Genomic DNA, 12,245 nt, shown 5'->3' with positions numbered 1-12,245 from the left:
TCGACCACCAGGATTCTACAGACTCGAATGACAAGGCTACACAAGCCTAGGAACTCTCCCGAGTCATGCTCTGACTGACGATTAACACGGCTCCCCGTAGTACCACGACACTCTCTCGTTGGCTAGTGAATACTACGGCTCCATGCAGTATCACAACACTCCCCCAATGACTGGTGAGTACTACGACTCCCCGCAGTATCACAACACCCTCTCTCTGACTAGTGAGTACTACGGCTCCCCGCAATATCACAACACCCTCTCTCTGACTGGTGAGTACTACGGCTCCCCGCAGTATCACAACACCCTCTCACTGACTAGTGAGTACTACGGCTCCCCTCAGTATCACAACACCCTCTCACTGACTAGTGAGTACTACGGCTCCCCGTATTATCACAACACCCTCTCACTGACTAGTGAGTACTACGGCTCCCCGCAGTATCACAACACCATCTCTTATCGCCCTACAATCTCATCCTCAGGTCGTTACCTCACTGCGTTCACTAACTCACGCTTCGCGGCCAACATAAATAGGTGCACACACCCACCCAGGCTAAGCATCACTACTCCTGACGACCGCCGTCGACAAAACACTTTTTCTCGTTACAATTCACATTCTCAGATAATCCCGCTTGATGTCAATTAGCTGAAAGGGATCCACCGGAACCATAGACACCTGATACACCACTCGCCATCTCATAACTCAAGTCTCAAAATGATCCGAAATTTAGGACATCATACTCGGATACCTCGATACATCATCACATAACCTCACGACGTCTTGCCTCAACCACTGATCTCCTACTTACGACATCATACCCAGATACCGTAATGCATCCTTTCAGAATCTCACAACTGATCTTCCTCTCAAACAACTCGTAACTTCGGAATATTCCAACTCTCAATTGAAACATGGAGGAATCGATGATGACTCAGAACACGTTGACGACAATCCGAAACTCCCTCCTCTAATGCTCAAAACCCATGAAGGAATACTCATATCGATCCTGAAGTTGGTTGCCCAATCAACTTCTATCCTTCCCAAGGTGCATATAACAACCCATACATTGAACCAGAAATTCTCAACCGCCGAAACTATCCTTACGAGCCAACCACCTCGAAATTACCATTACATCCTTGAAGAATTCATATCCACCACAAGGTCTCTGACCAACGGCCACCTGCCGTAGAGACACTCATCCCTTCCTGAACATGTACAACATGCACTACCTCGCTCTGCACCTCGCCTCGACCACCAATATTCCTGGTCTCATGTAACCGTACCGTAGGTCACCATATCCAGTCCTCTAACCGCTATTGAACAAATCTCTGATATCCTCAATAAAATACCCGGTTCTCCCCCACTCAGGGCTCGAACCATCACCATTTGGCACACCAACCATTTATTTTACAGATTGTTTCACTAGGTACATCACACTTACTCTTGGAAAGTACCACAGAACACTCGATGATCTTCCCGATAGGGATAAAGCAACTCCAAACATCCTGAATCTCAGATAAAGTCCTCGAAACTTCCCAATGTGACTGCCCCTAGTCATGTTGAATGCCTCAGACCGACACACCGCCGGATACTCCGACTGTCCCGACACAGTCCTGTCTCTCAATCTGGAAATAATGCACTATTACGCACCTCATTTCTGATTCCTCGACCAGTCCCCATCGTCATTTAAATCTCATACTGACACACTACCAGACATCTCAACTGTCACGTAGTAGTCATAACTCTTAGTCTGAAATTTAATGAACTATCACACTCCTCATCTTCGACTCCCCAACCAACGTCCCATCATGAGAATTATCATGATAACAGAGACCTCACTCCCACACTCGATATCCATCATCGATGATGAGAGCCACCGCCCAACATACTCCTCTTGATCACCCAACACTGCTACTAACATATACCCTACTATACTAATAGGGTATATCCTCGTCCTTGACCATCGCAGTCTCCACTGATGATCCTTTCATACTATAATACTACCTTGCGGTAGACAACTGCCCAGATACTCCGGCGAAAGATCGCAACCAATACTACCCCACAGGGTTTATCCCCAAGCTCAGAAACCGAAAGTCTAAATATCTCTTCTGCTTCTCACAGGAAGCGGAAATAGCACAACTCTGGTCACAGAAAGTGACATCTAAACTATCGGTCGATTTCTCGATTCAGACCGTAATCCTCCATAAATCACCATCTTCTACTCATCCCTGAGTCTTGCGACTCCAACTAGCGTTTCACCAAAAATCTTCCAGAAACTATCTCGATTTCTCTCTCACGGTATGCTCCCTTGAACTCGCTCAACATGGCCCTCTGGCCCCACACTCTATCACATCTGATCTTAGTCTAATCAATCACAACGGGATAACTGGTAAAACCAGAAGCACTATCCGCCACAAATCATGGTACTCGAACCATGCTATCTCCTCTCAATCTGCTACGAATCATGGTACTCAAACCATGTGATCACCTCCCAATCTGCTACTTAGAACCTCTGGAATTCTCCCTATATCGAGTATGGGTCCTCTGCTTTCAGTAGTACGGGCCCATACTACCTGCCACATCTACCCATACTTTCCACACGGGTCATCCCAGATTTCCTAAATAGCTGCTCCACCTCCTCAATCACCAATCTCGTCATACCTGGTCGCTCTCCTACGAAAACTCTCCTCTATCAGCATACTCATCTGACAAAGGTCACTCTCTAGGCTCTTCCTAGGTTCTCACACTTCTCTGCCATCAGCTGCTGAAGAACTCCTTTTGATGCCACCCGTCTACCTCCTAAATATCGTTATATTCACTTAGTAGCTGACTCCCTTCATCAAGAGTTCCACAAAGCACGAAGCAGGCAGCATTCGGGCATCGAGTAATCTCCTCCAGCATGTAAAACCACTATAGATTACAACTCCACTTGCTCTGCTCACACTCAAAGGTGTCACCGAACTCAAGCAACTCTACGCCACGCGGGTATCTAATTACTCTCTCAGTAGGCTCCTCCGATGCTCGCCTAGGTATCTCTCCTAGATTACTCCTCTACTCATAACTCTCTCTAAAAGATTCCTACTGGATACTCTTACTCCGTGCATACTAAAAGCACATCACAGATAACAACAACTCTTAGGCTAAGGCACCACAAATCAGGAAATTCTAGCCCAAATATATGAAATACATAGCCTATCTTCTAGTCATGCATCACTAATTTCTCAATAATAACCCATAACACAAATAAGTAAGGGTATTTTGGGAAATCACCGTTCGGGCTCTGACTGATTGTACACACTGCTCTTTCTCAAATAAGTAAGACTCACCTTGCGAATAAGCAAGCAAATATCCTCGAACTCGAATCTCGAACTAGCCACCGCCTAACACATAGGGTAAATATCTCTAATTAATACTCGATTCTCGACTCTAAGTAACCACATGTTATCCTTTTCTCTCTAACTCTCGAATTGGGTAAAATACCATTTTACCCCTCCATGGTCTCCATTACTCATGTTGACCAAACCCTAAAGTCAACAGAAGTCCTATCCGAGTCAACAGTCCATGTTTGACCCGACTCGCCGAGTGCGCCCTTGTGACTCGTCGAGTCCATTTATTTCCTCTGAAGTCTCGTGGAAGTCCAGCTCAGCTCGGCGAGTTGACCCCCATCTCCCCGAGCTATCGCATGATTCAACTCTCCGGGACAAACCCTAACCAACTCGTCGAGTCGGCTCATCGACTCGGCGAGTTCATTCAGACCCATTGCTCATTCAGACGATTTAAAACAGATCTATCACTCCCAACACTAGATTTGTTGTCACAAGGCTCAATAATCACGTAAAGCTTCGATCTTTACGTTCATGCATGATGTATTTGCTCCAAAACGCCAATACACGCCCTTTATGAATGATTAAGCCCAAAAACCCTCATATGGATGAATAAAGCTGGGACATCTAGACTCTAGGGACCTCACAAGGTCCAGATCTGAGGTCTAGACTTCTTGATAACTCATGCTACTCAAGGACCCAAACAAAAGATGGCAAAAAGCCCTAAAACTCCATAGATATGAGATTTATCCAAAATAAGAGGAAAGGTGAAGACTTTCATACCTTCCTCAAGAGCTCTGGACAGGAAATCACTGGACCCAACAACCTATCCTCCAGCTCCTTGGTTGATAACATCCTCCTCTTCCTCAAATGATGCACAAGAACCTCAAAATGAGCTTCTCTCTCACTCTCTAGCTCAAATAGCAATTAAGGTTTGTTATCAGGGGTGTAGGGTAACCGATGAGGCGGAAATGGGGCATAAGTTTCCTTATATAGGCTCCAGCCCTGGGAAATTAGGGTTTCTCTGTCCAGCATCTACTCGGCGAGTCAGTTTCCCGACTCGTCGAGTCCACTCATTAATTCCCTGTGAATATCTCGACTTGACTCGGCGAGTTGGACCCTTAACTCGTCGAGTCTCTCCACAAACCTTCAAATTAAAATACACCATACTATACCTGAAAATCTGGATGTTACAATGTGAAATATGTTTACTATATGTATAAATTGTGCATTGCATGAAATATATATTTTTCTAAGACTTTCATTCACTTGAAAAGCTTATTCAATTTGGAAATGATTTGAGGAAACTACTTATCCATTCACATATGATGGGATATCATGGGAGTCATTTATTATATTTATATGGGATTTGATGTTTTATGGCGTGATTAAATTGATACATAATTATCACTATACATAAGTGTGGCTAGCTACCCATTGCGTGATGGCTTTTGAGTCACTTAGATTTGAGTGCGATGGTTCTCTTGCTATATCATTGTTTATTTTTAGCTTACAAATTGTAAGCCATATGGATTCTTTTAGATGTATTATACATTGAATACACATCTAATGAACCGTTGACTTGATTATGGAAGCTACAAACTTATATTGTTTCAAAAACTATTTTTGGAGGTTTGACTTTGAGTTTAGATGATCTTCATCATCCAAAGCTCTCAAAGATTCAACCTTGGGTATACTTGGTAGGTTTTCCAAGCCTAACATGTGTATTTTAACATGTACTTATATTAGATTAAAATAATGGATAGTTGAAGATACTAAGGACAATTTGAAATCCATGAATTTATAGCGGTTTTATTTTGACTAGGTTATGATGTTAATTGATGCTACCTCACGCTTTTGAACTAATTAACTATGTTTTGGACCTTATGCATTTTCAACATTATAAGGCTTTTGAAATTAAATCTAGATGTTATAATTAATTTTTTAACTACCCATGTAAGGGATGTTTCATTATTGTTGCTTCTGTTATGGAATGAAAGGACATTGGAAGTGAAATTGTCTACCTTTCTAGTTGGAATGAAGAAAAATAACATGGCTTGTGAGACCATCAAGTCAGGTATAACTATGAGAGTTTTTTTTTTTTTTTTTTTTTTTTTTTGTTGTTGTTGCCAATTTCCCCCGAGTATGAGATACTAACATCTGATATTGTGTTATGGAATGGAGAAAAGTTGAAACTTAATGTTGAAGGCAAGTAAGAGTTGCTTATTTGTATCATGACGTTTACCACATTTTAATTTTAATTTAGTTTTTAGTGTATCCAAATATGTCCTTAATTTTGGAAATATTTGTCTTGCCTTTAGAACCTTTTATATCAAGTACTATTAGTATTTATAAATGTCTTATTTAATTTGGGTTTATCATAATATTTACATATCTTATCCCCGAACATTGTATCTTGAATGAAATAAATGCACATAACTATGTTAAAAAGCGTAATTATACATGCAACAAGAATCAATTGGCAGTTTGAATCTTATTGATCTAGTTCATAGCTACTACTATATAAGATCGATCGTGTTAAGTGTTATATTGAGGCTAATGTATGACATGCAAGTAAGTCATAAGTGAAGTTATTAATAGATACCTAAAATTGTAGGTCTTTTCCTTTTTTACATCGTGAATTATCATTCCTTTTTTCTGATCCTAATTAAGGAAGGAAACCGAAACATCATAAGTTGTTGTGGTTTTGCAAGAGTTAACTAAAATGAAAAGTATCAACTAAAGATCTTGAACCGTTGGATGATGTTTGAACTCAATGTCCTTGTACTTATAAAATCTTTTAATACAATGCAAGTGAACCTCTTGATGATGCTCTATATAGCAACTATTATTGTGTTCTATTTTCAAAGTGGCAAGTAGGCGCCTTAGCAAGACCATGGATGAATCCATATATAGTTTAGAAATTGTATTACAACTTCCATGAAACATGGATGAATCCATAATTCAAACATTTTATATAGATTTCTTTGTAAAAATAGACAAAAATAAGTTGAAGGTTTTGTAGGTTTTAGATGGAAAGGTTTCTTGGATGTATAGAAACGATGTCACCTGATCCAAATTGCAAAAAAAAAAAAAAACGCATATAAAATCACGTTCTACATCGACATAAACACATATTATTAAAAAAAATACTTATGTTGGACTAAAAAAGGTTGGTGCAACCTACCAACGTTGTCATTTAAAAGAAGAGTTTGGAAAAAATACAAAGCTGTGTAAATCATATGGTAAGCAAAAGCAAACAAGACAACACTTACATCGACGATGTCAACAAAGCTTTTAAGAACCTAAGAAAAATGAAAATAAAGTTAAAAAAATCAAAATATACATTCAACAAAGCTTTTAAGAACCTAAGAAAAGTGCAAATAAAGTTAAACACATGAAAATAGACATTTGACATAGAGGAACGAAAACTCTAGGGTACATTGTCACGATGGAAGGCCTCCAATCCAACCATAAGAAAGTGGAAGAGTTAAATCGTTTAGTTTTTTAAGAAAATTATTTAATATTAATTAATTAGAGTTTAGTAATTTATGTCTATATTAAACTATTTCTTTGCTCTAAGTGCAATACCATTCTAACACTACTAGAAACATAGGTTTTAGAGACGGACGAGTCCGTCGCTACTCCGTCGCTAAAGAGCGTTTGCGACAGATCAGCGACAGATTTACTCTATAGCCAATTAGAGTGTGGCTAATGACTTAGCGAGGGGTTTAGCGACGGATCAGTTTTTTTTGTGACGGCTCTAGCAACGGAATGTCCATCGCAAATTGGTCATATAATATGGTTATTTAGGACACCAGCGACAAAACGTAATACAATATTCCGTCGCAAATCCCTTGCAAAGCTCTATTTTTTTCGTCGTTAATCACTCACAAATTTAAGATGTGATTTTTTTTTCATTCTGTAGCTAATCCCTCGCAAATTTAGGATGTGATTTTTTTTCTTTCCCTAGCTAATCACTCGCAAATATATAATATGATATTTTATTTTGGTTACTAATGTAAAACAAAAATGACAAAAACATCAAATAATTATAAAATCTCAAACCAAACATTAACATTTAAATACCAAACACATCCAAAAATTATACAGTCCAAACATTAACATTAAAATACCAAAAGCATCTGTCAAAGTTTAACATTGATTAAGTTTTGATTTCAAAGTATAAGGTACCATAATTCTTAATTTCATCTCATATTTTGCATTTCCACATACATCTTCTCCAATTCTTGATATCTTGCGTCCAAAAGAAGGGTTGGAATGGAACTGGATTCCTATTCCAGTTTAGTCCCATGGATATAGGATCACGTGCTACTTACTTTGATGTCTTCCAGCTTTTTTCTAGATAAGGGATCTTTGTTGGAAGCAAATGCAGGACAGGAATGGAATTGAATTCCGATCCTAACCAAAAAGTAAATGAGGAAGGAAATACGATGTTTGCCAATTGGTCTTCAGATTTGATTTTTTGAACATTTGTGTTGAATATTACGGACCATCTACCACACCAAAATTAATAACACATTTAGCATTTTTATAAATAAAAAAAAACAAAACAAAAAAAAAGATGCAATATTTTGAATTAGGAAGGAAATTACAAAACTAACATTCGTGGTCTCTAGGTCTTGCCATGTGCCCTTCTCTCATTACATACAACCGCCTTTATCAGCACAATTTTATACCACCAAGAACTCTGAAAGTTGATTCCTCACAAATAGGAAAAAAAATGCACACATTATATAAAGTTTATATCCATGAAAGATTATTTTATAAAACTAAAAAAAAAGTACATACCATCGATTATTTCGAGGAGTTGGAAATAACTCATTTTTATTCAAATTATCTTCTTTCATTTCAAAAGTCAGCCGTTGACTTAAGTAGGAAGAAGTGGAAGTGGTTGTCTTGCATCAGAATCTACATAATGACAGCCTGAAAAAAATTAAAAACAAGTGTTAATGATTTTATATATAAGTACTCAAAATTATTTATTAAAAAAAAAACAAGCATCTTCACCTCCTTGTTAGCACCTGCTGTCATATTAGTGAAATTCAAGTCTCTTGACCTGTCATAGATTATTCATAAGTTCTCAAAATCAGTATATAGTTTATTAAATACTTTATAGAATTAAATATAATTTTTAAATATTGTTTACTTAAGAGTAGTACCTGTTGTTGCTTTTAACAGGATCCAATTCCAACACTCTTTTTTCTTCATCCTTAACTTTTGATAGAGGGGAAAAGAATTGAATATAGAAAAAGAAGCAAAAGTTGGTAGAATGTTTATGAAAGAAATGGAATCTACCAAAGGAATTGGAATCTCCAATTCCAACTCCATCGGAATCCACAAACCATTTACCTGGTGCATTGAAATGAAAACAATAGAAATTCCTAGCATGAAATTTATAGTCAAAGTGTGACCAAACAAAGGAGCAGATGTAAAGCCTGTGAAGATTGTTGCAACAATTGATGAATATTTTTTTAAAATTGTATCTGCATGACACAAACAAATAATATTATAACTAAAAAACAAATAAGTTATATTTTGGGGTTTTGTACAAAAAATAAATAAGTCGTATTTGAAGAAAAATGAGGATAAAACTCCTTGCCCTGCCCTGCATTATTTATAATCAAAAGCATGGTAGCTTTTGAATGTCCATGCAAAATATCAAATCTTTCAGGCCCTAAAAAAAAGGACATAAATTAATTGTTTTGCATTCTTTTTTTGTTCAAAAATAGGACATAAATTTTGGTTAGTAGATTACATGTAAATAGAGTTATCAACTAGTCAACTCAACTATTTTTTTTACATGTAAATGAAGTTCTCTCAAATCTACATATGCATAGACCAATTCAGTATATGAAAAAATGAAAGTGAAATAAATTTAAAAAAAAAAAAAGATAAAGTAGTGTAAAGAAGCAGAATGAAAGTGTCTTACAACTGATTGTTTATGTTGTTTCTGTAGATGTAATAATCCATCATAACCTACATTTAACACAAGCTCTCATAAAGCCTTTTTGAATCACACTACCCTTCTGAAAATAGAAGTCAGCAAGAATAAAAGAATTGACACTTTAAAGTGCTTAAAGAAATACAATTTAGAAAAAAAAAAAAGTAAACTTCCAACTTACCATAATCAGTTGCAATACTATGTGATGCTGCAGTTTTGTTGAATTTCTCTGTTATTTCCAGTATTTGGAGACTAATAGCAGCATTAACCTAAAAAAAGTAGGCCTTTTTGAGGGATAATTTCTTTAATGTTTTAGAGAAACAAACAAGTGTTGTTAGTAAATAATCTGACAAAAAGATTATTGTTGATAGTTGTGTTTCATTATACCTCCAACAATGACTAAACCATCTAACTTCAAGACCTTGCATGCAGCCATGGCAGAATTTACTTGATCTGAGGTTCTTATTTGGTCATTTGTTTGTCCCAATGGATCATAACCACCTTCAAAGGATTAAGATAGTCACAAATGAAATTACTTGAAGAAACTAGAAATCAATACACCAGTCAATGAAATCTACAATTTTTCTAAGTACCAGATGTATTTCAGAATACATACAAGTTTTTGCCTCAAAACGGGATGTACTCTGCTTGTGTTGAAGCTCCAGTTCTAGAAGATTGTGCTTGAGCCAAAGCTTCTCTTAAAGAACACGGTTGGCCTAAGAGTTCACTCTTTTCCACAAATATCCATTTTCAGATGCACCTTGTGGCTGCATTTCATGTGATGAATTTAGAAATACAATAAACAGGTGTCATGATGACCGAATATGACAAGAAGGAAGAGATTATAACAAAATATACCCTAATTTCTTGACGAGATGCCTAAGATAGATACTGATTAATGGTAGGTGAAAGTGGAGACAATTAACATATATATATATATATATATATATATATATATATATATATATATATATATATATATATATATATATATATATATATATATAGCTTTATCTAAAAAGGTTGCTTAAAATACATAAACTATTTGATACCTTTCCTTGAATGCATTTTCTCCCATTATCCACTACATGAATGCTTGAGTCCACAATTACACTTATAATTAGATCCTGAAACAAGGAACGAAATTTCTACTGGTCACATTAGGTATTATTTAAAATAGTGAGATACTCAAATGATAATTGCTCTCTATGGACTATTGGATGTTAACTCTAAATACCACACAACATGAACAAAGCTCTAACATAAAGATTCATATATAATACTCACATTCCAACAAAGTTGTATGAGCAAGAGCAAGCTACATCATAGCCTCTACTTTGTTGTGTTAATCCAAAAATATGGGACAATTTAAGTCCGGGGGTATTTTGGGAAAAACCTTCCTATTTTAAGTTTTTGTATTAGATTAGGATTTGTTTCGAGTAGCCATATTAGACTAGATTTCCTTTATGTTTAGTATAAATAGGTTCAAGTAGATTGAAGTTTTTAAGTCATTTTACCTTTGAAAATAAAAGTATTCTTCTAATATATTTTTGTCTTCTGTGTCCCCCGTTCCTTCCTGTGTATCTGTGTGCATTGAGTTTAATTATCTCAGTTATTCCTAAGTGAATAAGTTATAATCAGTAGCTTATAGTTTTTATTACCTGTTACCTTTCTTCCCCATTTTCGTCCCCTGTTCTTGATATGTGGGTTCACCTCTGCATTAGTGCAGAAAGTAACATCACTTACAGATTTGCGACATCTCAAACTTAAACATCAGCAACACAATATGGAATGGGACATCTCAAACTCAAACATCGAGGAACATCACTTATAGATTTGCGAATGTAAGCCACCACAATCGATACAAAAAATAATTACAACATGAAATCTTTAACCAAATTATAGATATATGAAAATACAAACCTGTCCAGCATGTTTTACAAAAAGCAAGAACACAAGCACAACAACGGTGCTAAAGTCAGTCACCTTAATAGCGGTCGATTTCAGGACTCTTTTAGAAAAAGAAGCATATTTTTGGCACTGTTTTGCACCCTAATAACTTGATTTAATTCCTATATTGATACTAAAAATTTAGGGTTTACCTTCTTCAATGAAGGCAGAGAGAACCGAGTGGAGGGAGATGACAATAGAGGGTGAGCTGGTAGAGAATGACAGCGAGAGCAGGGCAACGACGATGATGTGGCCAATTCCTGAGCGGTGGCAGCCAGCTCGACCGCTGGTGGATGCTAAATCGGTGATGGTGATGACGATAGAAGGCGGAGGGCGACATAGATACGACGAAGAGGAGCGGAAGGCGTGAAGATATGAGACTGAAATGAATGAAGATGGTATGCACTCCCATTTTGAACCCTAGAACGGAGTGGGAGGTGTGCGACCAAGCGAAGACGAAGAGGTGGGAGGCGGGCCATTTTCGTGAATGAGAGGCAAATAAAACCTAGAAAATGTTTTGGGGAGCGGGGTATCAATTTGTGAGACTGTCCTTTGAGAGAGAACTGAAAAAGCAAGCGGGAAAATATAATAGCGACCGATTTATGGGTTATTTTCTAAAAAACATTAGCGAGGGATAATTCCTTCGCCATTCCCTATCTAATCCCTCGATAAATCGTCGTTGATCCCAACCTAATAACTGCATTTGATTATTTTTCACTTAATATACTTTCCGTCGGAAACCCATCGGAAATCCGTCGCTGATTCAGCTAGGGATATAATCTGTTGCTGATTCCGTCGCTGAAAGTTCAATTTCTAGTAGTGTAACATGTTTTTTTCCATGTCAAAGTATTCATAAACATGTGTATGATCATGATTTTTTACATGTCAAAGTATTTATAAACGTGTGTGATAGGGGTGCGGATAAAACTAGTTTGATCTTAGAGTTAGAATTCGAAAGAGGTAGGTTTATGTCCATGTATCTAAAAAAACTCATAATTAGTAAACATAA

The 12,245-nt window shown here is 37.1% G+C and overlaps 1 long non-coding RNA gene across 1 annotated transcript; it reads right to left on the bottom strand.

Moving 5' to 3' along the window:
- Nucleotides 1–9,986: 9,986 nt before the first annotated feature.
- LOC145111342 (uncharacterized) lies at nucleotides 9,987–11,742 on the bottom strand. Its single transcript, XR_013710246.1, has 5 exons — nucleotides 11,389–11,742; nucleotides 10,948–11,001; nucleotides 10,804–10,870; nucleotides 10,339–10,413; nucleotides 9,987–10,053 (listed from the first exon to the last, which is right to left on the bottom strand). It is a non-coding gene; the product is annotated as an uncharacterized LOC145111342 (long non-coding RNA).
- Nucleotides 11,743–12,245: the final 503 nt, after the last annotated feature.

This window comes from Lactuca virosa, chromosome 5 (genome assembly GCF_052849685.1).
Source record: "Lactuca virosa cultivar CGN04683 chromosome 5, Lactuca_virosa_CGN04683_v6, whole genome shotgun sequence".
Taxonomy (NCBI): domain Eukaryota; kingdom Viridiplantae; phylum Streptophyta; class Magnoliopsida; order Asterales; family Asteraceae; genus Lactuca; species Lactuca virosa.
Note: the sequence above shows the minus strand (reverse complement) of the source record. Positions and strands in the feature narration are given on the sequence as shown.